The sequence below is a fragment of the Cavia porcellus genome, unplaced genomic scaffold, assembly GCF_034190915.1.
Source record: "Cavia porcellus strain 051 isolate PalLab524CR breed Dunkin Hartley unplaced genomic scaffold, mCavPor4.1 scaffold_7, whole genome shotgun sequence".
NCBI lineage: Eukaryota > Metazoa > Chordata > Mammalia > Rodentia > Caviidae > Cavia > Cavia porcellus.
This window is the reverse complement of record NW_026947490.1, coordinates 33,922,325-33,950,123: the sequence shown is the minus strand read 5'-3', so window position 1 is coordinate 33,950,123 and position 27,799 is coordinate 33,922,325. Positions and strand designations below refer to the sequence as shown.

Sequence of the window (27,799 nt, the reverse complement as noted above, 5' to 3'; positions counted from 1 at the left end):
TTGTGCTTCTCCCACCCAGCACCTTTGGTGGGTGTGATCCAGGAACCCTGAATGTGGTGACACTGTGACTTCTCATTCCTGCAGTATATTACCTTTAAGAATTAACCTCTTCCCCAAAAGGCTCACGACTAACCCCTTCCAATATAACAGAGGCTACAATGGATGTCTTTTCCAGGTCTAGTCAGTCATGTGAAAGTAGACACTTCCAGAGTGTAATCCAACATTGTATTTGCAGTTGACAATAACCACAGGATTTTCTTGGTGCTACCTTTTCTTGTTCAGTCCGCTGTTGCTCTCTGAGATGCCAAGCCTGTCCAAATTTCCTTTGTGTTTGCAAAGGCAGGATCCTTTCTCAATAGTTGCGGTTAGAATTCCAGGCTGCTTTCTTCTTTTCTCTGCCCTGTATTGTTTCTCCAGTTCCTCTGTGATGTCTAGTTCCCTTCCATTGCTTTTCCTTGAGTCTCTTGGCCATTCTTCCTTTACACTTCCGTAAGTCATTGTTTGCCCAGAGTCTGGCTTTCTGGTTATGGAGACACTGTATTATCCTCTTGAACTTTAATATGCCACATTACAATTTTTTCTTGGCACACTAAAATCTTTGAAAGCATCTAAAGTTTACCAAATTGTAGAAATAATTTCAGTAGTCTTCATCTTTAATAAGTTGACAGAGAAAATGATGACCAGGGTGGGCTGTATGGATCCAAGTGGTAGAAAAATGTTGCGAAGACATTTTCCACTTCTGATTCTTCTCAGAAGATGTGGTCATTTAAATGTTTCACACAACATGAGAAGTCCTTCTCCAAAAACATCTCAAGGGATCCACAAGAAGTCCCTGAGCCATCAGCAGAAACATGGCAATCCTAAATGGGTGCATGTAACACCAGAGCCCGGGAGGGAGAGAGGAGGATGAATCAGGCAGAGCTGGTGTGGTAGGGCCAGGACTGCACTGCCTGGGGAGGAGATGTTGTCATCAAGGAACAGAGTAACAGTAACCCCAAAGTGACACCTCTCATAGGTTTTACTCAAAAACATAATTATTACAATTATAAATATGCATATCTCAGGGTTTTTAGGGCACAATTTGAACTTCCATAAAATGGTTCAACAAATGAAAACCCTGAATACACACCACATGAGGAAAGCTCTCCTTCACTGTAGGAAAACACCAGTCACTTATTTAATGTAAACATTTATCATAATAATTACATGTTATGAATATTAACTGAAGAAAATTACAGAATAGCTCCATTTGAGATCCTAAAATTCAAGTCAGACTTTGTCCAGCTTCATCATGAGTTTATTTCCACATTGTTGAGAAGACTTTCATGTATGGGAAGCATGGAAGTTTTCATCTTCTGTACATCTGCATTGTAAACCACTGCCACAACTAGCTGAATGACATACTCCATGCCAACTTATCTGTAGATACCATTAGGTCTTTTCTTCTCTCTTTTTTTATGCTTTGAAAACACTTTCAGCCTCTTTTCAGATCTCAAGTGTTCAGTACTATTTTGGTAATTGAAGTAAAGCAGAGCTATGATGGGGAAGTTGAGAGATGTAGGTCATAGGTCCTAATGTACATGCAGGAAGAAGAGTCATGGAGATCTGTCCACACTATGAGGACCATACCTCACATAGCTGCATCTAAGAAAGCTTTCTTTGTTCTTCTGAGCAATGTATGTTCTCTTTCAATTAAGGAGATTGATGAAGAAATTCTCCACTGGGTACAAGGAAAGATCTAAAGAGATGCACTGTGTGTCTTCCTCTGGCTGAAGACAGGAGAATTTCACTGCCCAGTGTGCTACTTGCCCCATGCTCTCATCTTCAGAGCAGCTCTCCTTTGTTAAAAGCAAAAGATCATGAAGGTCAAGCACAACTGTAAGCTTCTTTAGCAGTCTGAAAAATGGAAACCTTCAACGGACTAGAGTAAAGTGCTGTTCACAAGAATAGGAATTATTCAGAAAATGACAGAATTAAAATATAAGAAAGCCTCTGAGAAATTAGAGGCACCATGATTTTCTCTTAAAAACAAAACACTGAAAATACCACTGAATTTTCAAAAACATTTTGAGTTAATGAAAGATGTTTACTCACTTTACTGACATAACAAGTTAAGTAGATATAAATTTTCAAAGTTAACATAGTGAATTTAAATTTTAAATGTTAACATAGTGAATCACACAAAGGACAGGGTTTCCGGGGATGAAGGCTTAAGCAGAGTGTGCAAAAGGGGCTGGAAATGTACAACGAAGTAAAAATAGTGACCCAATATAAAATGGAAATGGAAGACAGATCAATACCACAATACTCTTCTAAACTGTAATCTGTGAGGAAGATGTGTGAAATGGATAAAACGCATTTGTTTGATAAGTTGTCAGTATTTGCATATTGGTCACTATGTTCAGGTGGCAGGGGCTGTTGCCTAGAGGAGCAGAATCACATGTGGGTCTCTCAGAGGGCAGAGAGTACACAGCAATGTCTCCCTGTGGTTCCAGATGCAGCAGTACAGAATTTGCAGTGTGCACACATTGGGACTGCTTGGCCGTGGGTTCAGTGTGGCCTTTTTAAGGCTGTTACACCCTGGGCCTCATCTGAAAGTTTCATAAGGCCCTGCCCCCACTGTGCTATGTTGAGAAGGACCTGGACATCTTCCTGTGTGGTTAGCAAGAAGTGAACTTTGCAAGTGTGACCTGGGGCAATGACAATCACATCCTACATGTTTTCTAGCTTTTCCCAGTTTCTAACTCCTGTCCTGTTGAGAAACAGTATGTCCCAAATCAGTCAACCTCCCATGTCCTGTAAATCCTGGAAGGTAATGCAGCATAAGGTCATTGTGGAAAAACCTGTCCTGAGACATGGGGTCCACAGGACCCAGGCTTGAGGAGGAGTCTCAGGATACTCAGTTCATGCACTATTTTCACTCAGTCTAATTGGTGCAGGCCAACACCCAAGACCAGGCATAGTCATGGAGAGCAGGATCCACATGGGCACAGGTCACCACCCATAGGATTGTCTCTCCAGGATGTTGTCTGGCCAACATCCTCTGAGACACATGCTGTCCTCCATGTCCCTGCTCACCCCTCAAACACAAAGGGCTTCCCAAGTGGGAAGTATGGGGTGGGTGCAGGTGACATAGCAGACTTTCCTGGGAATTCCCTGGCAGCACATGGGCAAGGTGTCTCAGTACCTGAGGGGCTTATTCTGTTCACAGAGCTGAAATGGCTCTGCCTCATTCTAAGCCGGTCCCCAGCAGGAGTCTGTGATGCTCAGAGTCTGGGATCTCTGGGGTGAGCTGGAATCACTTCTGTGAGGAGGAAGCCCCTCCCTATTTCCTCTCTAATCCTATTCCCCCTCCTCACCTATGTGATCATGACAATCTTTCTAAGTCCTGGTTTCCCTAGGGATGATGTGATGTTGTGTGGTCAGCCATGCTCCAAAATTTTGGCCTCCTCATCTCTGAGCCCCACAGTGAATTTTTAAACAACAAACTCACTAAGCACTATTCTGTATTTGACACCACAACACAAAGAGGACCAAATGGTGGGTGGGAGAGGAGCTCCCTGAGGAAACAACCTCCCCACAGCCACCAACCCATGCTGTAGAGGATGAGATGAGGAGAGACAGACAGACATCCACACATTTTCTCTCTCCAGAACCTGCACCAAGCAGGGCCTGGTGCAACTCACCTGGTGCTAAGAGGAAGCTGCACCAGCAGCAGATACTCTCAGCTTTGCAGCACAGCACAACCAACCTCTCAGAGTAACAGACTGTGGATTTGCTTTATCAAGAGTGATTGAGAATAGATTACAAATCAGACCTTAAATTGTTTTTACACTCTGTGATCATCGTTTCCACTGTATACTGGAGTGAAGATGCCAACCACTGTATTTGGGGAAAACATCTTAACCAATTTTCCACTGGTAGAATTTTACAACTATTATCTTCCTACTTATTAGCGATGATTACCTGATCTGAAAATACAATGGTCAAATCTACCTGTGGAGGGAATTCTCTTCACAGTCTGTTTCAGTGTTCTCTGTTTGTTATTTTCCATCAGTTTCCTAGTATGGTCTTCTGATCCCTTATAAATTTTTCTTAGTATTTCTCCAGTGCTTTCAGTTCACGGATGATATGAGATGTTTACATTTTAGTTAGCTAAAAGACAACAGCTCCTCCAAACTATTAAAAAGCAGTCTTTGTTGCACTTCCGGAGACAGTGCTTATTTCCGTCTGAAGCCTTCTGAGCACAACATTCACTGTCTCCACTTCTGTCTGGGTTTTGATGCTCTAAGCTTTCACCAGAACCCGAGTTCCTCCACCAGCACTCTAGGATGTCTCCTGCCCACCCCTCCACACTTTTCCAGATTCCACTCCTAGACCAATTCCACAGTCACTCCCAGTGGTGCCCATAGGTCCTGTGACTCCAGACTATTCCTGATCCATCCATGGGAGGTGCTGCTCCCACATCAGGCTCATCCTCTGCTTCCCTGTGCTCTGGTCACACTGCTATGGCCACAGGTCACCTCTGCCAGGGCTTCTGGCAGCTCTGGAGCATGTGAAGTTCAGACATGCACACAGGGACCATGGACCCACTGTGTCCCTGCACTTCCTGGTGTAAAGACCCTGATTCTCTTATCAGAGATCAGTCACCAATCATACCCCAGGTACACGTGAGATCTCACAAACCAGGAGCTCCCACCAGCTCTTGCCACTGTCCATGTGCTCAGAAGCTCTGCACACACTGAGGACAGTGACTCTGCAGGGGAGGCTCAGGTGGAGCCTCACCACTCAGTGTTCTCTCACCACTGTCACCTTTCACAGTGCTTTCTTCACGCAGGGCAAGGACAGGCTCCTTGCTCCCTGTGACTTGGAATATGGTGCTCTGTAAGCTGTGGTGAATCTCTGAATCCCTTCTACTTCCCCTTCCATCCATCACAGTCCCCTGGGCAGGCAGAGCCTCTGTAGCCCCAGATGAGCCCTCAGTGCTGGAGAGAGCATGTCAGGGAACAGCAGGAGCAGCCGTTTTCCCTAGGTGTCCAAGCACTGACTGTCACTGTCCTCACACACAGGTGAACATCCTGATGGTAAGGCACACATGGAAAGCAAAGACCTGCACGTGAGGCTCCACCTGCCTCCTCCTATTCATGCAGGGCCACACTTTTCCCAGGCCCTGGGGACTGTGAAGCACAGCTGAGCTGTCAGCCCACAGCACAGGTGTGGGGACAGCTGCTATGACTCTTTCTGGAGCAGAAGACAGGAGTTTCCTTCAAGTCCTTAGAACAAAAACCATAAAATGGGAGTCAAAGCTCAGGAAGCAGCACACGCTTATGTCAGCTGCTGGGCCAGTCAGTGTGTGATTACAGTAGGGGAATCCTGGAGACAGTCACTATAGAGAGGGGCAAACCTGATTAGGGGAGAGGTCCCTTCCACCTCCTGTTCCTGCAGGATGAGTGATCAGTTGCGAGGTCCCCACTGATGATTTCCCTCTCAGCACACAGGCCATGTGCTCCTCTAGACCACAAAGTATTTCTAGAGTCTGGGAAAACTCTCCTAAATAAACACTCATTTAAAAATGATCCAGGAGTGACAGTACAGAGGAGGCTCTCAGAAAGTGAGTGTCCTGATTGGAGTCCATCTTCTGAAGCCAGAAGGACAGAGCCTGGGTGCTCCCTTTAACAAGAGGGCTCTTGCCACGTGGGAAGGTCTGGGACTAAAGAAAAACTCAGAGCTAGGCTGCATGATATTTCTCCACAGAGCTTTGGATCCTGAACCTGCAGAAGCCAGAGCCCAGCCTAGGGAGAAGCTTTCTATCTCCTTTGGGTCCACAGAGGTGGGGACCAGAGGCAGCAGCTCTGACTTTCCACTTCCATTCATCTGAGTGTCCTGCAGCCCTCTCCTCTGTCAGAACTGGTATAGTCAGAGGAGGTGACACACCACTTTTGGTGCCTATTTTGCTCTGCCTAGGTCAGGATGGGGAGGTGCAGGGGACTAGGCTATGGTGGAGATAAGGGATGTGCTGAGGCATCAGATGGAACCTCTGAAAGGACAAGAAACTCTCTTCAGGGCTGAGTCTGCAAGGACCTGCAGGGGAGCCCTCCCAAGCACACTATATCCTGCCCAAGCGTCAGCTCCTGAGTCTCAGTTGGGGGAACAGAGGATTAGTTTGAGCATGAGGATGAGAAAATACCTTGGAATGATGCGGGAGGTGAAGGGCCTTAGCCCAGACTCTATTCTTTGAAGGGACCCTCCCCAGGCCCACACTCTGAGCCAAGTCAGGCTCTGTGCTTCCATGGGGTACCTCTGTGAGCATCTGATATCAGGGAATGCTGGGAGCCCGGAAGTACCATCTGTACAGAGAAGGAAGATTCAGAATTCTGGATGTATCACTCTTGCTTCAGAGCATGGCCAAGGTCTCCATCCCATCCATCACAAATGGCCATGCAGGGCAATATCGCTGCTACTATGAGAGCACTGCTGGCTGGTCAGAGCAGAGTGCTGCCCTGGAGATGGTGGTGACAGGTGAGTGAACACTCGGGGAGCCAACCCCAGGCTCTGCCCTCAGGAAGGGGTCAGCTTTCAGGAGTGCCCCCCTCTCACAGCTGATACCTGGTGACAGTGTGGGAGGTGTAAGTCCATTTCACATGCTGCCTCCTTCTCTCCTAGGAGTCTATGCAAACCCAGCCTTTTGCCCTTCCCAGCCCTGTGGTGATGCCAGGAGGGAATGTGGCCCTCCATTGTATCAAAAGACAACAATTTGATGGATTCATTCTGACTAAAGAAGGAGACAAACTCTCGTGGACCCTGGACTTAGGGCAACTTCTCAGTGGACAGTTCCAGGCCCTGTTCCTGTGGGTCCTGTGATTTCTGGGAACAGATGGACATTTAGGTTCTACAGTTATTAAGAAGGAGCCCCTAAGTGTGGTCCATATCCAGCAATCCCCTGGAGCTCCTGGTTTCAGGTGGGAAGACCCTGTCCCTGTCCTCTCTCTGCTCAAATGGCCTTTAATCCCTTTACCTGTAAAGAAATTTTTCTCAGTTTGAGTGAGAATGACCTAGGATTCCAGCCAGGGGAGGTTCCTTTCTCTAAGCCAGCAGGGCTCCTCCAATGCATGCCCACCCAACTGGCTTGATTTGAATTTAGCAAGTGCCATGTGGGCAGGTGATGGTGTTGGAGAAATCTCAGGGGTGATTTTGGACAGTGATCAGTGACAGGGTACCCATTCCCAGCCCCCCAACCACTGGGCCCATCAGCACACCAGCTTATCCACAAGATGCTCTTGGGGCACCCTCACCCCACCTTCAATACTCGGCTCCACAGCAGGTGAGTCTTGTTCTCTGCCCCGAATATCCTGTGTCAAGGCTGCCTGGAGACTCTCAGCCCATCTCAGTCCTCATCACAGTGTCAGTTCCTCTTGTGTGCAGAAACCAGGGCTTCAGGTGGAGGTGTGGACAGGGACCTGGGCAGGACAGTATCCTCTCTGAACCTTGATTTTCTCGTCTTAGACTACCTGGGTGAGGACAGCATTGCCCTGTCACTGGATTCTGAGAACTTGAGGTGATGAATATAAACCCCACACAGGGCGGGGTCATCAATTAAGCTCATCACTTCCTGATCTACACATCACTCATGACCAAGTTTCAGGAAGGAACCTGAGGCTGCTGACTTGGATCTCAGTGGCCTTCCTCCTCCTGCTGCTTGCACTCCTAGTGCTCTTGCAACTCCAGCATAAGCACCACTACAGAAGGCAGGTGAGGATGGAGAGGATGGCCTGGGCTCCACTCAGGGAGGAATGAGTAGATGGGATCAAGACTCCAAAATCTGGAGGAGCCCAGGTCTGATATGGATGATGAGGTGCAGATGCAATGAGGGCTCCACATGAGTGTCACATGCCTTCTCCTTCTTATCACCAGTTCCTAGCTCGGCTGCCACTTCATCAGAGGACTCCTGCAGCCATGAGGTAAATCATCCTGCCCTCCACCCACCCTCTCCAAACCACTCTGCTATTTTCTCCATTCTTTCTAACAGTCTGATTTTGTTACTTAAGTCTACAGTCTTTGCCTTCAATGCCATGAAGTCATCAAAGGAAAGGACCCTTTTCTGTGTCTCTACCCTGAGACTCACCAAGATCCCTGCAGACAGCTGACCAGGGAGTGAGGAGTGGTTTCCTGCAGCCTGGGCTCTCCTCTCTGCAGTCTCCATTGCCAGACACACAGGGAGCTCTGCCTCCTCCAGGGTTCAGTCTGTGAGGCTGGGACTGTGGATAATGCCCTCCAGCACCAAGAAGTCTGTGTCCTCAGAGCAGCCCAGAGCAGGGGATGGACAGACAGTGACAGAGCACAGGCTGGGCACAGAGACCCAGGCAGTGCACAGCGCAATGAGCCACATAGGGCAGGGAAGTGCAAGTGCCTGTGGGAAGAGCAGGGAGGGCTCTAAAGAATGGTTCAGAGAGGATCCTCTGTGCAAGAGAATGGTTCATAGAGGATACTCTGTGCACATGTGTCTCAGGAGAGACCTGAACACAAGACATGCCTGTGACTGTCCCAGGGAAGATCCTTCCTGCTAAGAAACATGAAGTGTGATGTCAGATGTGGACACAACACCTTGTGCAGGAGCAGACTGAACATCAGTATCACTGGAGGTGATGCATGAAGGACAGAAGTGTCAGTGCCCAGGTGCAGAGCTCAGCAGGGCTGATTCCCGAGGGTCCCTGGGCTCTGATGGAGCTTGTGAAGCCACTGAGTTTGCTGATTGAAGGTCCGAGCTGACTGCTATCACAGTGCTCACTCTGGGGTCCCTGTGGCACTGAGTGATGGTGAACAGCAGTCAGAGAGCAGCCTTTGTCACTCTCTGCCTGCTGCAGAGCCCTGAGCATGAGAACCCCCAGGAAGTTACCTACATTCAGGTGCAGCCCTCCAGATGGAGATGTGGTGAAGTCTCACCTGCTAGCCTCACATCAAGGCCATTCTAGGACCTGAGCATAAGATCCACAGAACAGGCTCAGGAACAGGCAAGTGAGTCTCATCACTTGCAGGTCCCCAATCTTTCAGACACATCACCCAGATTCCCATTCCTACTCTCTCTCCCTCCAGGAAGCTGACTCTGAGGTCCCCCATGAAGTGACCTATGCCCAGCTGAACAGCATCAAGATGAGATGGGAAGCAACCACAACCCCCTCCTCCCAGGAAGAGGAGCTCCAAGCTGTGCCCAGTTTGTATGCCCACCTCGCTGTTCTCCAGCACAGGAGAGATCTCAGGCCACACAGCGCAAGTACTGAGACATGAGCATGGGTTGGAACAGACCAACCCCATGGACATTCAGATTGTAAACAGCAGCTGCCTGGACCCATGGTATGAACAGTCAATGACTCCTGTGATATTTTAAAATAGTTTGATTCCACAGTGAGTCATAGCTAACATAGCACGTCTGGGAAATATAATAACCCTTTTATTTAAATAATGACTGTGTAAAAGAAGAAACTCCAAACCTAGTGCAAAATGTATGATAATGAAAACTTGCACATGAAATTGATGAAATGCAAGACATGAGGACTTTTAAAATAACTCAAAATCTTAAAAATTCAGAATGGAAAAGTGTCTCAAAATAAGTCAGTGATTCAAGTGCACATCACAAGAAAGAAAGAGCAAATGAGGTTTTGAAAGTGGTATCAAGAAGGAAATAATAATTGTAATATGCAGAGTAATTCAATTCTGCACTTCAGGCTCTGGAGCTAACCAAACTCCAGTTGAGTGGGGCTGCAAGTTTTGTGTTCCCAAGTGTTTGTGGTTTCAAGGGGAGAAGTGTTCCTGGCATTGCAGAGGTCTCTTGGAGGGCAGAAGAGACTAAAAGCTTTTCCTGCAGAAAACAGAAAGGTCCACTGTCTGTAGCAGGGATGCCTCAGCAGGGGCCTGGTGAGACACAAAGGCTGTGAAGTAGGGAGCCTGGCACCTGGGCTCAGGAGGGGATGGGCCTCCCCTGTGCTCACCAGGGAAGGGACAGAGCAGTAGTCTGTCCAGCAGGGGCAGAGCAGGTCAGCAGCCCCTCAGCATTTCCCAGTTAATTGGGCATCTTAACAAGATTGTACATGGAACTGCTTTAGAGGATTCATTTGGCCTTTTCACACTTATTATTGTGTTTGAAAACATGAACATGTTTCGGGTTTTGTTTAGCACTGCTGTGTCTTGAATTCCACATGGATCCCAGAGAGGATTATAGTCCTTCCAGCCTATAGATCTTTGTAGAAATGAAGCAGAGACCAATTTTTTTTCTGCACAGGACACAGATGTGGAGAAAGACAGAAGCCACATGTGAGATCAGAGCTCCCAAGAGAATGGCAGACTCCCACCCCTGCCCACAACTCCCTGGCTGCTCTCTGAACACCCTACTTCCCCCACCACACTGCCTGCCCTGCCACTCAGCCTAAAGCTGGAGGACAACTCTGCCAGGGAAGAACAGGGCCACGTGGGGAGGAGAACTGGGCTGGGTAGGTGACAGCCATCACAAGGATGAGCAGAAATGCTTCTCCTCACAGGTGTGAGAGAGCAGGTATTCCTCTCCTGCATGGCCTTAGCCAATTCCTACTCTCACTGTACTATGTGGTGTGAGAGCTAAGGTGTCCTAGAAAGACAAACCCCTTGTTCTGTTTCCCTCCCTGCTACCTGCTGTGCTACTGTGAAAGACTGGAAGGTAGTGTTTCTATTTTAAATGTTGGGAGGAGCTTCCATCTCTTCCCCACCATGGCTGTAATTACTCACAATCCCACCAAGAGAATAGGGTTTCTCCTCTCCCCACAGCCTTGCCAGAATTTTCTGCTTGACTATTGATCATAGATACTCTAATGATGTGAGGTGATACCTCAGTGTGGGGTTCATTTTCATTACCCTGATGAAGGGTGAGTATCTTGTCATGTAGCTGTGGACCATCCATATGTCTTGGTTTTGTTTTTATTTTTAAGGTTTTTTTTTTTTTTTTTTTTGGTACCAGGAATAAAACTCAGGACCTTGTACTTCCAGGCAGGCTCTTGTGTCACTGAGCTATTTCCCCAGTGCTTTCAGCACTTGTGTTGGTTTGAAAAATGTCTTCAAGAAGGTTCTGCATACTTTGATGGTGTTTGTGCTGAGCCCGTGGGTCACTTTTGGTAGTATGGGAGTTGTGGCAATGTTAATACTCCCAACTCATCAATCCAGAATGTCAGTCTGCACATTTGTATCCTCCTGATAAAGATTTCTTTGAGAAGATCTATTCTCACACCACAGGTGCCCCACCTGGAGGAGGGAGCTGAGCCAGCTACAGGTACCTGCTAGGTCCTTGCTGATGACCTCTCCACAGGGAGAGCACAGGGCAGCTGTGCCGCCTGCAGGTTGGAGCTGAGCTGAGCCATGGGAACCTGCTTGGGCCTTGCCTGCAAACTTCTCTTGGCCTGGAGAGCACCAGAACTACTGCCACCACATGGGAAGGAGCAGCCCTGCAGAGGAGGTTTGAGGCCTATCTAGGCCATGGAGGTGATCTTCTTTCAGCCTGGGGAGCTTTGCCACACAAGGAGGTGGATGGTTACACTACATCCAATCTCTGGGAGAGTTTGAGATACTTGCTCTAGGTGGATGGGGGCTTGCTCTGCCTCTGGCCACACTAGATTGGGCTTAGCAGGAAACTTGCCAGCCTGGACCATACCTGGTGGCCTTCTTTCCATCACAGGAGCTTTGCTGCCAGAGAGGGGACCTGTGAAGCTTGTGGAGGAATTAGGCCTAGCTGAGACAAGCCTGGCAACATTCTTTTAATCTGGGGGCATCGCTGCCCAAGGAGCAAACTACATTACCAGAGGAGTCTCACGAGGCAAGGACATAGGAGATAATTTCCAACAATCCCAGGGGAAGCTTTGGAACAACCCTTGAAACATGAAAATATAGGAAAAACACAAAACAACAGACCAAAATGGAATCTCTAACATCTAGCCCATCCCAAGAAAGCCTAGGAGCCATGTACATAGAAGAAAACACATGCCATATGCCTGAAACACCTAAAATAATAGTAACTGAAATAAAGAAACAACTCCAGGAAGCTTTAAAGGAATTCAGATGAGAAATAATCTTCCAGGAAAAAGAAGAAATGATAAAAGTAATAACTGAGATGCTGAACACATCTAAATAAGACACAGTTAAAAAATCAGAGGAACAAAACAAAAGGATAGAATCCCTGGATGGACAATATAAGAAACAAACAGAATACATAAAGCAGATTTAAAGAGATATACAAGAAATCAAAACTTACATTGAAAGTTGTCAAAACCACCTCACCGAAAGTGAAGATAGAATTTCAGATCTCAAAGACAAGAATGCAGCTAGTGAACAGGAAAGGAATGATCTCTTAACAATAACAAGAAATCAGGAAATAACAATTCAACACCTGCAAGATGACACAAAGAGAAACAACATAAGGTGATAGGGATAAATGAAAAAGAAGGGGACAACATAAAGAATGTCAAGAGGATATTTAGAGAAGTAATAGCTGAAAATTTCCCAAACATGAGATTGGAAACTGATATCAAGATCAGTAAAGCATACAGAACTCCAAATAGCCATAACCAAAATAAAACTACAGCCAGACATATAACAATCGCCATCCCAGAAATCGAACAAAAGAATAGAACATTAAAAGCTGTCAGAGAAAAAAGACAGATCACCTATAAAGGAAAAACCTGTCAGAATCACAGAAGACTTCTCAGCACATACAATAAAATCAAGAAGGCATGGAGTGAAGTATTTCATAACCTAAAAGAAAATGACTTCCAACCTAGACTGATGTACCCTGCAAAAGTGTCCTTCAAAATGGATGGAGAAATGAGATACTTCCATGACAAAGAACAGCTGAAGAACTTCATGATCACCAAGCCAAACCGGCAAAGAATACTGAAAGAGCCTAGATGCATTTAGGAAAAAACGACTAAGCAAAGCAGACACTTAAACAGAACTGAAAGATAAAGATGCAACATCAGAAAGATAACATGTCAACAATAAACCAATATATAACAGTTATAACCATTAATGTAAATGGTCTCAAATGTACCAATCAAAAGAAACAGACTGGCAGAATGGATCAAGAACAAAATCCAATCATATATTGTCCACAGGAAAACCATTGAACCCAAAAGGATACTCACAGACCAAAGTCAAAGGATAGAAAACAATACTTCAAGAAACAGGAACCCCCCCCAAAAAAACTAGGAGTAGCTATTCTGTTTGAAAACAATGTGAACTTCAAACCAATAATGATTGGAAGGGATAAAGAAGGTCACTACATACTTGTGAGGGGAAAACTTCAAGAGGAAGAGATAACTATCTTAAATATATGTGCACCAAATTCCAAAGAACCCAGCTATATGAAACAAGTATTAACAGAAATGAAAAGCCAAATTAGCAGCAGCACAATTCTAACAGAAGATTTTAACACACCATTGACACCAGTGGACAGATCAACCAGACAGAAAATCAGCAAAGAAAAGAACTGAATCACAGCTGTGAACAAAAGGAATTGATAAACATATACAGAGTATTCCACCCAACAGCAATAGAATACACATTCTTCTCAGCAGTAAATGGGTCATTCTCTAAAATAGACCATATATTAACTCACGGAATGTATTTAAATAAATGCAGAAGGGTTGAAACTATCCCTTGCATGCTATCGGATCTTAGTGCTATGAAATTAGAAATTAATGATAAAAGATATTGGAAAAATCCCACAAACACATGGAAACTGAATAACACACTCTTGAGTAATCAGTGGGTAACAGAGGAAGTTAAAGAAGAAATTAAACACGACCTACAAGAAAATGAAAACACAAGTACAACTTACCGGAATCTGTGGGAAGCAATGAAAGCTGTCATCAGAGGAAAATTTATTGCACTGAGTTCCCACATCAGGAAAACAGAACCAATACAAATAAATAACCTGATGCTACACCTCAAAAAGCTAGAAAAAGAAGAGCAAGTCAAGCCCAAAAGAAGAGAAGAAATTATAAAAATCAGAGCAGAAATCAAAGCAATAGAGACTAGGAAAACAGTCCAAAGAAGCAAAGAAACAAAGAGTTTGTTCTTTGAAAAAATAAATAAAATTGATAAGCCCCTAGCCAACCTTATTTTAAAAAGGGAAGAAAAAGCTCAAATTCATGCAATAAGGAATGAAAGAGGAGAAATCACTACAGACTCTATAGAAATACAGAAAATCATCAACACCTATTTCAAAAACCTCTACTCTCAAAGGTTTGATAACACAGAGGAAATGGGCAGATTCCTAGAAGCATACGAAGTAGCGATCATGAAGATGTAAAACTACAGAATAACCCAATTTCTATTAATGAAATTGAAAACGTAATTAAATCCTTACCTACAAAAAAGAGTCCAGGCCCAGACGGATTCACTACAGAATTCTACAAGAAATACAAAGAAGACCTAATGCCAACACTCCTCAAACTCTTCAGTGAAATTGAAAGGGAAGCAATCCTTCCTAAATCGTTCTTAGAAGCAAATATTACTCTAGTACCAAAACCTGAAAAGGACCCAATTGAAAAAGAGGACTACAAACCAATCTCCCTAATGAACACAGATGCAAAAATTCTCAATAAAATATTGGCAAATAGGATGCAGCAAATCATCAAGAAGATCATACACCATGACAAAGTGGGATTCATCCCAGACATGCAGGGATGTAAATCAATAAATGTAATACACCATATCAATAGAGCCAAAAGTAAGAACCATATGATCATTTCTACAGATGCAGGAAAAGCTTTTGATAAGGTCCACCATTGATTCATGATAAGAACCTTGCAGAAAAATGGAATAGATGGTCTTTACCTCAATATAATAAAGGCCGTCTATGACAAATCAACAGCCATTATCATACTAAATGGCCAAAAATTAAAGGCCTTTACTTTAAAATCAGGTACAAGAAAAGGATATCCCTTATCACTGCTCCTATTTAATATAGTGTTGGAAATCCTAGCCAGAGCAATTAGACAAGAGAGAGAAATAAAAGGCATAAAGACAGGAAAAATAGAAGTTAAGCTATCATTATTTGCAGATTACATGATACTCTATATAGAAGATCCCCAAAACTCCATTGAAAGACTGCTAGATATAATAAATAAATTCAGTAATGCAGCTGGATATAGAAGCAATAATCAAAAATCAATAGCATTCCTATACACTAACAACCAAGTCACAGAGAGAGAAATAAGAGAAGCCACACCCTTCACACTAGTAACGAAAAAAAATGAAATATCTAGGAATTACTCTCATGAAAGAAGTGAAAGACCTGTACATGAAAAATTATAATACACTGAAAAATGAAATTGAAGATGATCTCAGAAAATGGAAAGACATCTCTTGCTCATGAATAGGAAGAATAAATATTGTCAAAATGGCCATTCTCCCAAAACTTTTATACAGATTCAATGCAATCCTGATAAAAATACCATCAATATACCTCACAGAACTCGAAAAACAACTCCTAAAATTCATCTGGAGTGAGAAGAGACCTAGAATGGCAAGGACAGTTCTAAGCAGCAAAGGCAAGGCAGGAGGTATCACAATCCCTGACTTGAAGTTATACTAAAAAGCAACCGTAGTAAAATCAACATGGTACTGGAACAAAAACAGAGCTGAAGATCAGTGGAATAGATTAGAAGATACAACCACAATTACAAACATTCAACCACCTTATCTTCAATAAAGGGGCCAAACATGTTCACTGGGAGAACGACAGTCTCTTTCATAAATGGTGCTGGAAAAACTGGCTCTCCATATGCCGAAAACTAAAACTAGACCCATGCCTATCACCATGTACTAAAGTAAAATCTAAATGGATCAAGGATCTAAATATTAAAACAGAAACACTAAATCTATTGGAAGATAAATTGGGTAAAAACCTTGAAGATATAGGAGTAGGTAGAGAATTCATGAATAGGACTCAAATTGCACAGCAAATACTTCCCAGAGTCAATAATTAGGATCACCTCTTATTAAAATGTTTCTGCACATCAAGAGAAATCTCCAGCATAGTGAAAAGAAAACCCACAAACTAGGAAAAAATTTTAGTGAACTACCCCTCAGACAAAGGACTTCTGTCTAAAACATATAAAGAATAAAAAAAATCAGACCCCCAAAATTCAAAGACCTAATCCCAAAAGTGGGCATCTGAGATAAATAAACAATTCTCTGATGAAGAAATACAAAGGGCAAATAAATATATGAAAAAATGTTCATCATCATTAGTCATTAGAGAAATGCAAATTAAAAGCACACTGAGATTTCATCTCCCTCCTGAAAGAATGGCCAAGATCAACAAAACCAACAACAATAAATGCTGGAGAGGCTGTGGGGAAAAAGGAACTCTCCTGCCCTGTTGGTGGGAATGTAGACTAGTCCAACCATTGTGGAGGTCAGTCTGGTGATTTCTCAGAAAACTGGGACTGCAAGCCCCATTTGACACAGCTATACCACTTCCAGGCATATTTCCAAAAGAACTGAAAGCATCATACCTCAGTGATATATGTGCACCCATGTTTATAGCAGCACAATTTGTAGTAGCCAGATCTTGGAAACAACCTAAGTGTCCATCAACTGAAGAATGGATAAAAAAGTTGTAGTATTTTTATACAATGGAGTACTATTCAGCTATAAAGAATGATCACATTGAGACATTTATAAATAAATGGATGCAGCTTGAGACCATACTTATAAGTGAAATAAATCAAAATCACATGTATACATACCGAACAGTTTCCCTAGTGTAAGAAGTGGTAAGAATACATAAAAGTATGTGGTAATCATTATTCCCAGTCATATTGGTTTGAAGCCATATAATGTTCTCACTCATTAACTGCAATGGTTTTAACCTGGGTTGTTCAATTTTATATCTATGATAGCACAAATAGGTATTTTGAAGAAAACAACACAACATTAAAGCTAGTGCTGATTTAATATCATCTTGTTTTGAAGTCCCATCAAGCTGTGGTACATCTGTTTCCACTGGTTTTAACATGTTGTATCTTACTATAGTATAAACAAATCCTTTATCAACAAAGAGATAATAAAGAAACCATTGTTTTTTTTTCTATTAGCTGGTTCTAAATACCCTGTAATTCTTGCATTCTCTTGAATGGCTTCACACTGTCTTGATATGCTTGATGTTATAGCATACAAAGTTACACTCAAATAATTCAAGGAAAGAGGCACTATGGCAACTACTATCATGTTAGATTATCTGGTGGTGAAACACAGTGATGCTTGAATGGTTCGGTTCTGCCCTGCGTTGTTCTGTTACAATGTCTCTTATCTCAATATCCCCCCTTTTTTGTAATTAATCTATTTTCTCTCATTTTTTTAATTAAGGGAAAACTAAATTAAAAATAGCAGGACATATTATAGTAACCTTCTTGGTTTTCCTATTAACCTGATTTGAACCCCAGTATTTCTCTCCCCATCTTGTTCTGTCTGATTATTCTATATTCTATTTTGCTTGATACTATCAAGTTTGAGGGTATAGGCAACCACTTTGAAGGCAATAAGATATACTATGATTCCCATTATGGTTTGACTATTATCCTTTTTTTGAAGTCCTGCAAGGTCTTCAGCATAGGTTTTATTGGTCTTGTTCTGTACTGTTTTGATCAATTCTATTATACCTCATGATATAGAGAACCCAATTTAAAAATAGCAAGTGGCACAATGGTAACCACTTTTGATCACCTGGTATTCTATTTTTGCATCATATGCTATGCCCACCCATCTGTTCTGACTCTGTTTTGCTTAGTCACATTTGGTTTTATTCTCTTCAAAAAAAAAGTAATAAGAACCATGAGAGTAATAAAACCCAAAAAGACTAATTGTTATTGTAAAAAAGAGAGGAAAGGAAGGTGGACTAAGGGATATAACAGCAGATACGTTCGAGTGTACAGGATGGAAAACTATATTACTGAGCTTTTGTTGGATCATTGAACCGAACTGTCTCCAATTTCATTGTACGAATGTCCACTTTACATGCTTTAATTTTGTAATTTGGACAACTGTTTCTGGGAATATGTAACCAATTAACTGGTGATTTCTTACTGTATATTTTTTTCCTTGAAATACTGTATTATTTGTACCCTTTTACTGCTTTGTTTTTTTATGTCCTTTTTTCTCTTTAAATAAAAAAAGTTACTGAAGCATTTACTTCTGTGTTTCTGTCAAAGAGAACAACTCAAATATAAAACCAAATATATGCACAGATACAGAACACTCTAATATTCTTAATAGTGACATATACGTAACTTCTTAATTTCATATTTATCGGTGTGTTAACTATACAAATTCATAGGTTTCATTGTGATTTTACATGAGTTCAAGATTCCTTGATTGTATATCATGCTCCCCTCCATTTTCAATCATTTTCTTTTTCTCCAACAATTTCCCTTCAACTTTCTTGCAATCTTTTATTTTCCCCTTTGATTCCACATAAGAAATAAAATATGTGATTTTTCGCTCTTCGAGTTTGGCTTATTTCACTTAGCATGGTGATCACTATTTCCATTCATTTTCCAGGGGATGACATGATTTTGTTTTCCTTTATAGCTTATTACTTAATTCTAATAAAATCACTTTTAACTTTAGTATAAAAATTCAAGGACAGGGCTGGGGATGAAGTACAGTGAGAGAGTGTTTGCTCAACATGTGAGTCCCTGGGTTTGGTTCCCAATATTAAACACATATAAACCATAAGGAGAAGTGTATTAGTAACAACTACAAACATGTGTTCATGAACACACAGTGATGAAAGAGTTGTAAATTGTGACACTAATAACATAAAGTATCGGGAAGAGAAGTTAAATAGAGAGCTTCAATACGCACTTGAATTTAAATTGTGATTATGTTAGACTAGACTGCTGTAAGTATAGCATGCCTCATGTTGACCATGAAGAAAATATCTACAGAAGATCCACTGTAGTATAAAGGATAGAATGTAAACACGTCAATACAGAAAAATGAACAAGTCATGAAGGCATATGGCAAGAGAAGAAATGATAGACCAAAGAACAAGACCGAAAGTAACTAAAACATTATCAGTATTTATTCTTTACATTAATGGTACAAACACCTCAATTAAAAGACCCAGAGGACCTAGATGAACTCAAATAAAAATGCAACCATACACTGTCTCCATAGAGCTCCGTTTTCTTTATATTTGTTCATTTAATGTTTGTTTGTCATTGTTGCTGTTTTTAAAATTGGGTCTAGCTGTCGCTAAGTGCAGCCTGGAAATCCTGGGTTCAGGCCATTCTCCAACCTCAGGCTCACACGACATTTGGACTATACACTCACCCACCATAGCCAACTCTAGAATTGTTTTAGACCTAAACTCACACTTGCTTATGGTGACAGGTACAGAAACATATTCTGTGCAAATCCACTGAAAGAGAGCTGGTGTGGCCATGTTTACATGAATAAAGAGAACCTGTCACAAAAGACAAAGTAGGTTGTTAGATAATGGTACAGTGCTCAATCCTTCAGCCAGGGACTTTGATGAAGACATACAAGTTTAATAAAAAGCACCAGCCTATACAAGACCAATACTGACAGGTTCTAAGAGAGAAAGAGAGAGCAATACAATAGTACTAGGACATGTACATATCCCTCTTTGACATTAGATGAAGCATTCATAAAGAAAATCAAAAGAAAGCAGTGGTTACAAACACCACCATAGACCTCATGGACCTAACAGCCATTTGAGAACAGTCGGACCAACAGATCACATTACTATTTATGTCTGGAAGTCCTCCCAGAGCCTCATGTGCTCATAGACAAAGACCTTGCTGTGCAGATAGAAGGGGTTAGGAAAGGATGTCGACCTCATGGGGAGGCTCTGATGGTAAATGTGGGGCCCTTGGTCACACTCTCCTGGATGGGCCCAGCTCAGGAAAACACCAAGTCGATTTGCTGCCATGTCCAGGCCCTCTAGGAGAGAAACACAGGAAGTGCACAGGGCAAAAGAGGTCCCCAATATTTTCTGCAAAAAAATCACCGAAAGCTTGGTGCCCACCATGAGGAAATGAGAGTCTGGCAACTAGAGAGGGCATTTCCCCTTTTTCTCAGGCTGCTCACTGCACAAAGCCTGGGGTGGCCCCACCATGCATGTCTGTCCCTGATGCCTTGCACCATGATCTCATTCATCTGCACAGCCCAAGAAAGTGGTTGCAGACACCATGACCCACACCTTCAAAGCCCTGCTCTGCCTGGGTGAGATGAGAGGAGAGGGAACAGCCTGTTATAGGAGGGACCCTACCCCACAGACAGTGCCTGGTCCATCAGGAGACCAGGGGATTAAGAGGCTCCCGGGAGCAGAGGACCTGCTCAGGCTCTAGGGCAAACTGTCATAGGGAACTCTCTTCCAGGGCTGAGTCTGGGCCCCAGGACTCCAGTGCAAATAGGTGAGTGTGTCCCCAGCTCTACCAGGCTCCTTTTCATCCTGGAGACAGGGGACAACCCCTGGACACTGGGGATGGGGAACGACAGGAGTAGGCTGGTGCTGGGAGGTCTGGAGGGTCCTGGGATTGAAAGGAGGGATCTGAGGGGAGGACCAAGTTACTGGAACCTAGCTATGACTTCCCTTCAGGGACCCACCCCAAACCCAGGCTCTGAGCTGAGCCAAGATCTGTGATACCATGGGGGAAACCTGTGACCCTCTGTGTGAGGGGACCCTGGAGGCTGCCCCTCCTTAGGAAAGTTTTAAAGTTATTTCACAAAACATCTACACATTCATGCATAATTTTAGAATTTTTTCACTAATTTTAATAACTTCTAACTAAAATGTTGGTTGATTGTTTGAATTTTGTAGGTAATCACAAAGCATACATAGGAAAGCTATTGAGTTAAGAATATTGCTTTCTTGGACCCTGGACTCAAAGTGAGGTCCCAGTGCCGAATTCCAGGTCCTATTCCATGTGGACCCCATGCTTCCCAGCCAAAGATGGACTTTCAAACCTTTGAGTGATAGCTACAGCTATCACAGGAGACATCGTCAGGCATGGTCCATACCCAGTGATCCCCTGGGTCTCCTGGCCTCAGGTGAGGAAGTCTCAGTCCTGTCTAAAAGAATTCTAGGACACCAAGGAGGTAATTGTAGACATTTTCTTTAGGACAGCTCCAGGTGACAATGATGAATTTTAGAATTCTCTGATGCTATGAGATGTTGGAATATTGATCAGAACTGCATTAAATCTGTACATCAATTTTGGATGTCTGGCCATTTTCACTGTGTATGTTCTTCCTACCAAAGACAAGGATTTCTTGTACTTTTCATAATAATTTTCAATGTGGAGATCTTTTACGTCCTGCAGTAGATTGATTCTTAGTTATTTCAGGTTTTTTGAAAGCTCTTGTGCAAGGTGTTGTTTCCCTAACTTCTCTCTCAGTGAGTTTTTTATTCATGTACAGGAAGGCTATTCATTTCTGAGTATTTATTTTGTATCTAGCTACAATACTGAATTTTGCTTATTAAATCTGGGAAACTTTTAGTTGACATTTGAGTGCAGTATCTGTGCACTCATCCACAACTACTTACAATTTAACTCCTTCCTTTCCTATCATTATTCCTTTGTTTCTTTCTTTTGTCTAATTGCTCTGGCTAAAGTTTCCAGCACTATATTGAGTAGGAACAGAGACAGTGACCTCCGTGTCACTGTCCTTATTTTAGCGTAAGAACTTTCACTTTTGTCCATTTACTGAGATGTTGGCTGTTGGTTTGTCACAGATGGCTTTTGTCAGATTTAGATAAAGACCATCTATGCCAATTTTCTGTAGCGTTTTTATTATGAATGGGGATTTGGTTTGTCAAAATATTTTCCTGCATCTATTGTAATGATTACATGGTTTTTACATTAAAATGGTGTATTTCATTTATTGATTTACATATGTTGAACCTGCATCATGGGATGACTCCAACTGGTGTACAGTTTTAAAGTAAATAGTAATCCTGCAATTTTCAAAGAATCAGGATATTGCATTCCTTAATTATGGTAAATAACTTCTTAGTATCAATTCATCTTATCCTAACAATTAAAATTGTTTCTTATTAATAAAATTTAGGAGTAATTTTAAGACTAATTCACAAAAACTTCTATGCATGTATACATAATGTTAGAATTTTTCACTAATTTAAATAATTTCTAACTAAAATTTGGATTAATTGCTTAAATTTTGTGCTGCTTGTAAAGTATTCATAGGAAAGCTATTTACTTGGGTATGTTACTTTTAATTTTAGTTAAGTTAGAATTCTTTCCCTCTTAATTGATTTTCAATGGATCTCTTCTGATTTAATGATTTTTGTATCAAGGCTGGGGATATAGCTTACCAGCACAGCAAGTGAATTTGATTCCCAGTACCAAAACAATTTTGTATCAAGGAAAATTAAACAAAAATTTCACTTCAGCTGAGGATATACCTCAGCAGCCCAGCACCTGCCTGGCAAGCATGAGATCATGAGTTAGATTCCCAGTACCAAAAGTAAAAACAAAATACAATCAAATAAATGAAATAAAAATATCACTTTGTGGTATATAAATTCCACTATGGTTTTTCCTTCTTCAGTCATGCACATGTGTCACTTTACATCTATCTAACATCATATGAATGTACACACATCCGCATGGTTAGTATCAATCATTCACCATGGACATGCACTTGTAACAGGCAGGAACACTGCATTTGTGAATTGATGACTTCATCCCCTCCAGGAACACACTCACATTTCTGTGTGTATCTCTGTGTCGCTGTGTACTCACTGCAGGTGCTGCTCACTGTCCGATGCTGAGCTAACAAAAGTCACAGGGAGGAGGAGGCACCAGGATTCTGGCTGGGTGGTGAAGGGGAGGCAGGCCCAGACTTCACCCTTTGTGTCCCTGATGTTCAGGGTCCTGAGAACCAGCCTTCAAACCTGGGCCTGGTGAATCAGTGACTCATCTCAAGGAGAATTAGCTCACATTTTCCCATGCCCCACAGCGTACAATGGCTCCGTGTCACCCCTTTGTCCCTCAGCCCTTCAATTCTATGAGATGGCTTCTCAGTCATTGTTCAGTTCTGAGGTTCTATGATGCATCCTCAGGTCTCCTCCTGGTCACATCTCGTCCACTATTAGCCAGGATTACAGTGCCCGTGTTGGTTACAGTGCTTTAGGATCTCTGTAGCTACATGTCGGTTCTCTCTTGGATTCCCATCCACTTTGGGACACCCCAAATGTTCTTGCTGCTGCTAGTGTGTCCACCTTGGCTTTGAGCCCTTCTTCTAACAAGTCCAGCTCCTCCTTCTACTTGTCTCATTTGGAGATTTGCTGTATTCTTCAAATCACATTTTCTCAATGCCTTGTAGTTTATTTTGGAAAGCTAGAACGATTCCCCAGATGAAAGGAGCTGCTGTCATCAGACCTTCACTGTTGCACTGGTCATGTTGGGGGTCCATTGCTTCCTAATCTGAAAACTACCCCAGGCTGAGCCTCCCATGTCCAGGTACTGATGATTCCATAACCACTCAGAGTGAGGTGAGTACAGAAGAAGCAGAAGCCAAGGTCCAGAGAGAGTTTCTAAAGTCCAAACACTGTGGACAGACAAATGATGAACAGGAATGAGAAGAAAATCAGCCACCACCCAGCTCAGGAGAATTCTACCCAGGAATCAGGGGTGCTAAGGGTGTGAGAACAGCTCAGAACTCATTCACAGGGAGATGGAATTGGAATCCATGCATTGGGAAGTCCTTGCAGGGGAGTTTAGCACAGGAAACCCACAGCTACACTCTGGAAATGAGCTGCTTCCCTTGAAGTCTCCTTCTTGTCCTCTCCCCAGGACACAGCTTCAAGTGAGGAGTACAGCCAGGGATCAGTGTGTCTCTGCTCCCATTTACCTGCAGCAAGCCTGCACCAGTGACTTATACAGGCAGCAAGGTGTCTTCCTGGCCAAGTGCACACGAAATGGTGCTGAAAACAAACATCAAATGGAATGGAAGACTTCTTACACTGAAGAATCTTGAACACAAGTTTTATTTTAATGCTGGTGTGATGGAAAGAGTCAGAGTCCTAATCATCAGACAAAATTCAGCTTGGAATTTCAGTTTAAATACATTTCACAAGCAGGAAATACAAGGCTGATAACATTATTACATGATTGGTTACATGAATTAAGCCCTACGTTGTCAAGTAAGCTAGTTCTAAGTAGATTTACTCAAAAGGAATTGTTTATCACAAGGTAGGAACACTGTGGGAAGGAGGTAAAGGAGGGTTTGAATGGAACAGGTGGAGTTAAATACGTACTTGATTAGGCCAGTCTGTTCCAGACGTGAAACCTGTGAAGAAAGTTGAAATACTATGCATAATTTTCTATGGAGTGGAAAACACAAGCATTACAGCTGGACACAAAGAGGCTGACCTAGCCTGTCATCTGAGAGAAGCAGCTGGACACAGACAGACAAGGCTGAGCTTCGCAGGTGTTGTGTGTGAAAGGCACGATGGGCACAGTCGCAGGTCATTGATAGATATTTTTAGTTTTGTCATGATGTCCATGAGTTTGCTCCTTCTATGATTTTGCTCTTACAATACCTTTGATTGGATTAATCCAGGAAAATATCTTGAGCAGCATTGCTCTTTCAACATTTCCAAACTTGTAGTAATTTACTTATCTCTTCTGATTTCACAGACTGAAGGAAAGTCACCCTCTTTAGCAAATGGGCTAACTCGGAGAGCTGACTACATGTGAAGAGGAGGGAAGTGACAGACAGATCCTTCAATAAGTACTAAACTACTCTCAAAATACCTTTAAATCTAATAGTGAAACAGAAACACTTAACCTCCCAGAAGTCTGGGTAGGCAAAACATTGAAATCATGGTTGTGGGCAAAAATCTTCGTAACAGAAATTCAACTGCCCTAGAAATAATGTCAAGAAGCCGTAAATTGGCATTTATCACATTATGACACTTTGGAAAGTGTCATGGTTTATGTCTGTGTTCCCCAGGCCTCATGAGTTTGAATTGTGCATTTGTCATTCATTCATTGTCTAGTGCTTGGATGGATGGTGTCAGTGCTCCACCCACAAAGGGGTGGAGCCAGGATGTGATATAATGGCAGGAAGAAGGTGTGTCTTGCTCTTTGCTGGTTCCGGCTTGCTGTTTGCAGCTGCCATAAACTGAAGCCCAGCCATGCCTGCCTGCCTTGGAGCCAACTGAGTGTGGACTGAAATCTCCAAAAACTATAAGAAATAAACCTTTCCTTTCCCAAATTTGGGCTTCAGGTATTTTGTCTCAGCGATGAGCATAAAGTAACTAAGAATTTGGTACCAAGGAGTGGGGTCATTTGCTGTGACTATACCTGACCATGTTTTTCGAGAGGCTTTGGAAATGGCTTGTGGATGGAGTTTGGAAAGGTTCGGACACATCACCTGGATGTGTAGAGCTGGAGCAGCTTAGGCTGTTCTATAGAGAAGATTCTGGTCAGAGCTCAGGAGATCAGAAGGCTGATAAAAAGCCTCATGGTAAAGACCAGGCTTTGGAGGTTTCTGCTGGGAAGGACTGCATTGGTTGTTGGACTCCACATGATGTGTGTTATGGCTTGGCAGAAAGTTTGTCTACATTTTGCCCCTGCCCAGAGACTTTGCCTGACACTGAGACAAAGGGCAATAGACTGAGATTAATCTTGAAAAAGGAATTAAAAAGCAATCAAACATTGAGGCTGTGCCATGGCTATTGTTGGGGGCTTTCAGTCAGCTTTATGTTTTGAATCAAGAGCAAAGAGCCCAGCAGGATAATTTCCACTACTGTGAGTTTGGCCAGAAGGAAAATTCCAAGAAGGCTGTGGATTGTAAAGACAGAGTTGAGATTCTGATTCCTGAAGGGAAACAGAGAGATAAAAAAGATGGCCCTGGGGCATCCCAGGAAGCGAGTCCCAACCATTTGCAGCCTCACAGCAAAGGTGAAAGAATTTGCTCAGAGGAGAAAGCTGCAGAGTGCCATGTTCCAGAATGGCGACAGAGGCCACATGAGGTTCCAGAATGATGGCAACACAGAGAAGCTTTTCATCACAATCAGGAAAACAGGCCCTGAAATCCTGACCCCTACAGCCAAGAAGCAGAATAGCCTGTCTGCTGCTTCAACTAGCAGCAAACCTTAGAGGCATTCACAAGGTGCTGATTTTAGGTGCGAGGAAAATGCACAAATTGTGAGGGTAAGAGGGCTTCCACCTCAATTGCAAAGGGCCTGGGAGGCCAAGCAGTGTGCCCCTCAGAGAGCAATTTGTGAAGATGTTAAGGTGAAGCCCAAGGTGCAGTGGAAACCCCAGAAGTTTAGAAAAGCCAGGAAAGTGGATGATCCAAGGAAAGCTGCAAAAAGCGAGCAGAGAAGATTTAAGAGACAAGCTGCGGGAGCTGATATCCCTGGAAGTGCCATGGGGGTGGAATCACCCAAGCCTTTTGGAGCTTGCAACCAGATTGCTTCAGATGCTGCGCGTGGAACTCTAGGACTTAATGTTTGCCCTTCTGGATGTTGGACTTGCTTGGTTTCCAATGCTTTCTATTCCCCTGTTTGTAACTTTTGGAATGGTAAAGTTTATCTTGTGCCTTGCATTTTGGAAATGTTTTACCTTGTTTCATTTGTACAGGGGTTACAGTTAAGAGTTTGCCATAGATCTTGGAGGAGACTTTGGTCTTGGACTTTTCAGCAATGCTGAAGCTGTTAGGATTTTGGCAACTCTTGGAGGTAGACTAAATGTCTTTTGTATAAAGGATGTACATGAGTCCTGGGGGTCAGGAGTGGAATGTCATGGTTTATGACTGTGTCCCCCAGGCCTCATCAGTTTGCATTGTGCATTTGTTATTCATTCATTGTCTAGTGCTTGGATTGATGGTGTCAGCGCTCCACCCACAAAGGGTTGGAGCCAGGATGTGATATAATGGCAGGAAGAAGGTGTGTCTTGCTCTTTGCTGGTTCCAACTTGCTGTTTGCAACTGCCATGAATTGCAGCCCAGCCATGCCTGCCTGCCTTGGAGTCAACTGAGTGTGGACTGAAAACTCCAAAACCTGTAAGAAATGAACCTTTCCATTCCCAACTTTGGGCTTCAGGTGTTTTGTCTCAGCGACAAGCATAAAGTAACTAAGACAGAAAGCAAAGGAAACAACAGAGTGAAGAGGCAATAAAAAAATGTGGAAACATTTTATTCCCAGCTACAATTGAGAGGACTGATATTTAGAATATATAAAGAACACAAAAATTAGATATCAAATAAAAGACTGTTATGGTTGATACATTCTGTCAACTTGAGTAGTTTAGAATTTTAACTGATTCAGCAGGGAGCCAGGATCCTGTTGTAAATATACTCATCCTACACAGATTTCCTGAGTGCTACACACCCCTCCTGGAGGGAAGGGGTGGCCAGTGTACAGTATAAAGGAGGAGAAGAAGCTTCTTTCCCTATTTTTTCCTAACACTGCTGAAGTGTTGAAGTGTTGCCTCTGTGCCATGACACCCTGCTATGGAGCCAGCTGTTTATGTATTGAAACCTCCAAAAATGCTAAGCTAAATAAACTTTTCCTTCCTTAATTTTGAGTATCAGGTATTTGTCTTAGCAATGAGAGAAAAGTAACCAAGACAAAGACCTACTAAAAAGTGAGTGACAGAAGAAAGCAGACAATTCCCTGAAGAAGCAATAGATATACCAATAAAATACAAAGAAAATGTTCGAAAACTCTAGCCATTAGAAAAATGGAAATTCAATGACACTGAGATTTCCTCTT

At 42.8% G+C, this 27,799-nt stretch overlaps 2 long non-coding RNA genes across 2 annotated transcripts; one reads left to right on the top strand and one right to left on the bottom strand.

The window, feature by feature from the left end:
- Positions 1–211: 211 nt before the first annotated feature.
- On the bottom strand, positions 212–7,541 carry LOC134476913 (uncharacterized). The gene is made up of 2 exons (XR_010048739.1): positions 7,298–7,541; positions 212–6,347 (listed from the first exon to the last, which is right to left on the bottom strand). It is a non-coding gene; the product is annotated as an uncharacterized LOC134476913 (long non-coding RNA).
- Positions 7,542–7,616: 75 nt separating this feature from the next.
- On the top strand, positions 7,617–18,199 carry LOC134476915 (uncharacterized). The gene is made up of 3 exons (XR_010048741.1): positions 7,617–7,749; positions 7,912–7,958; positions 9,091–18,199. It is a non-coding gene; the product is annotated as an uncharacterized LOC134476915 (long non-coding RNA).
- The last annotated feature ends 9,600 nt before the right edge of the window (positions 18,200–27,799 follow it).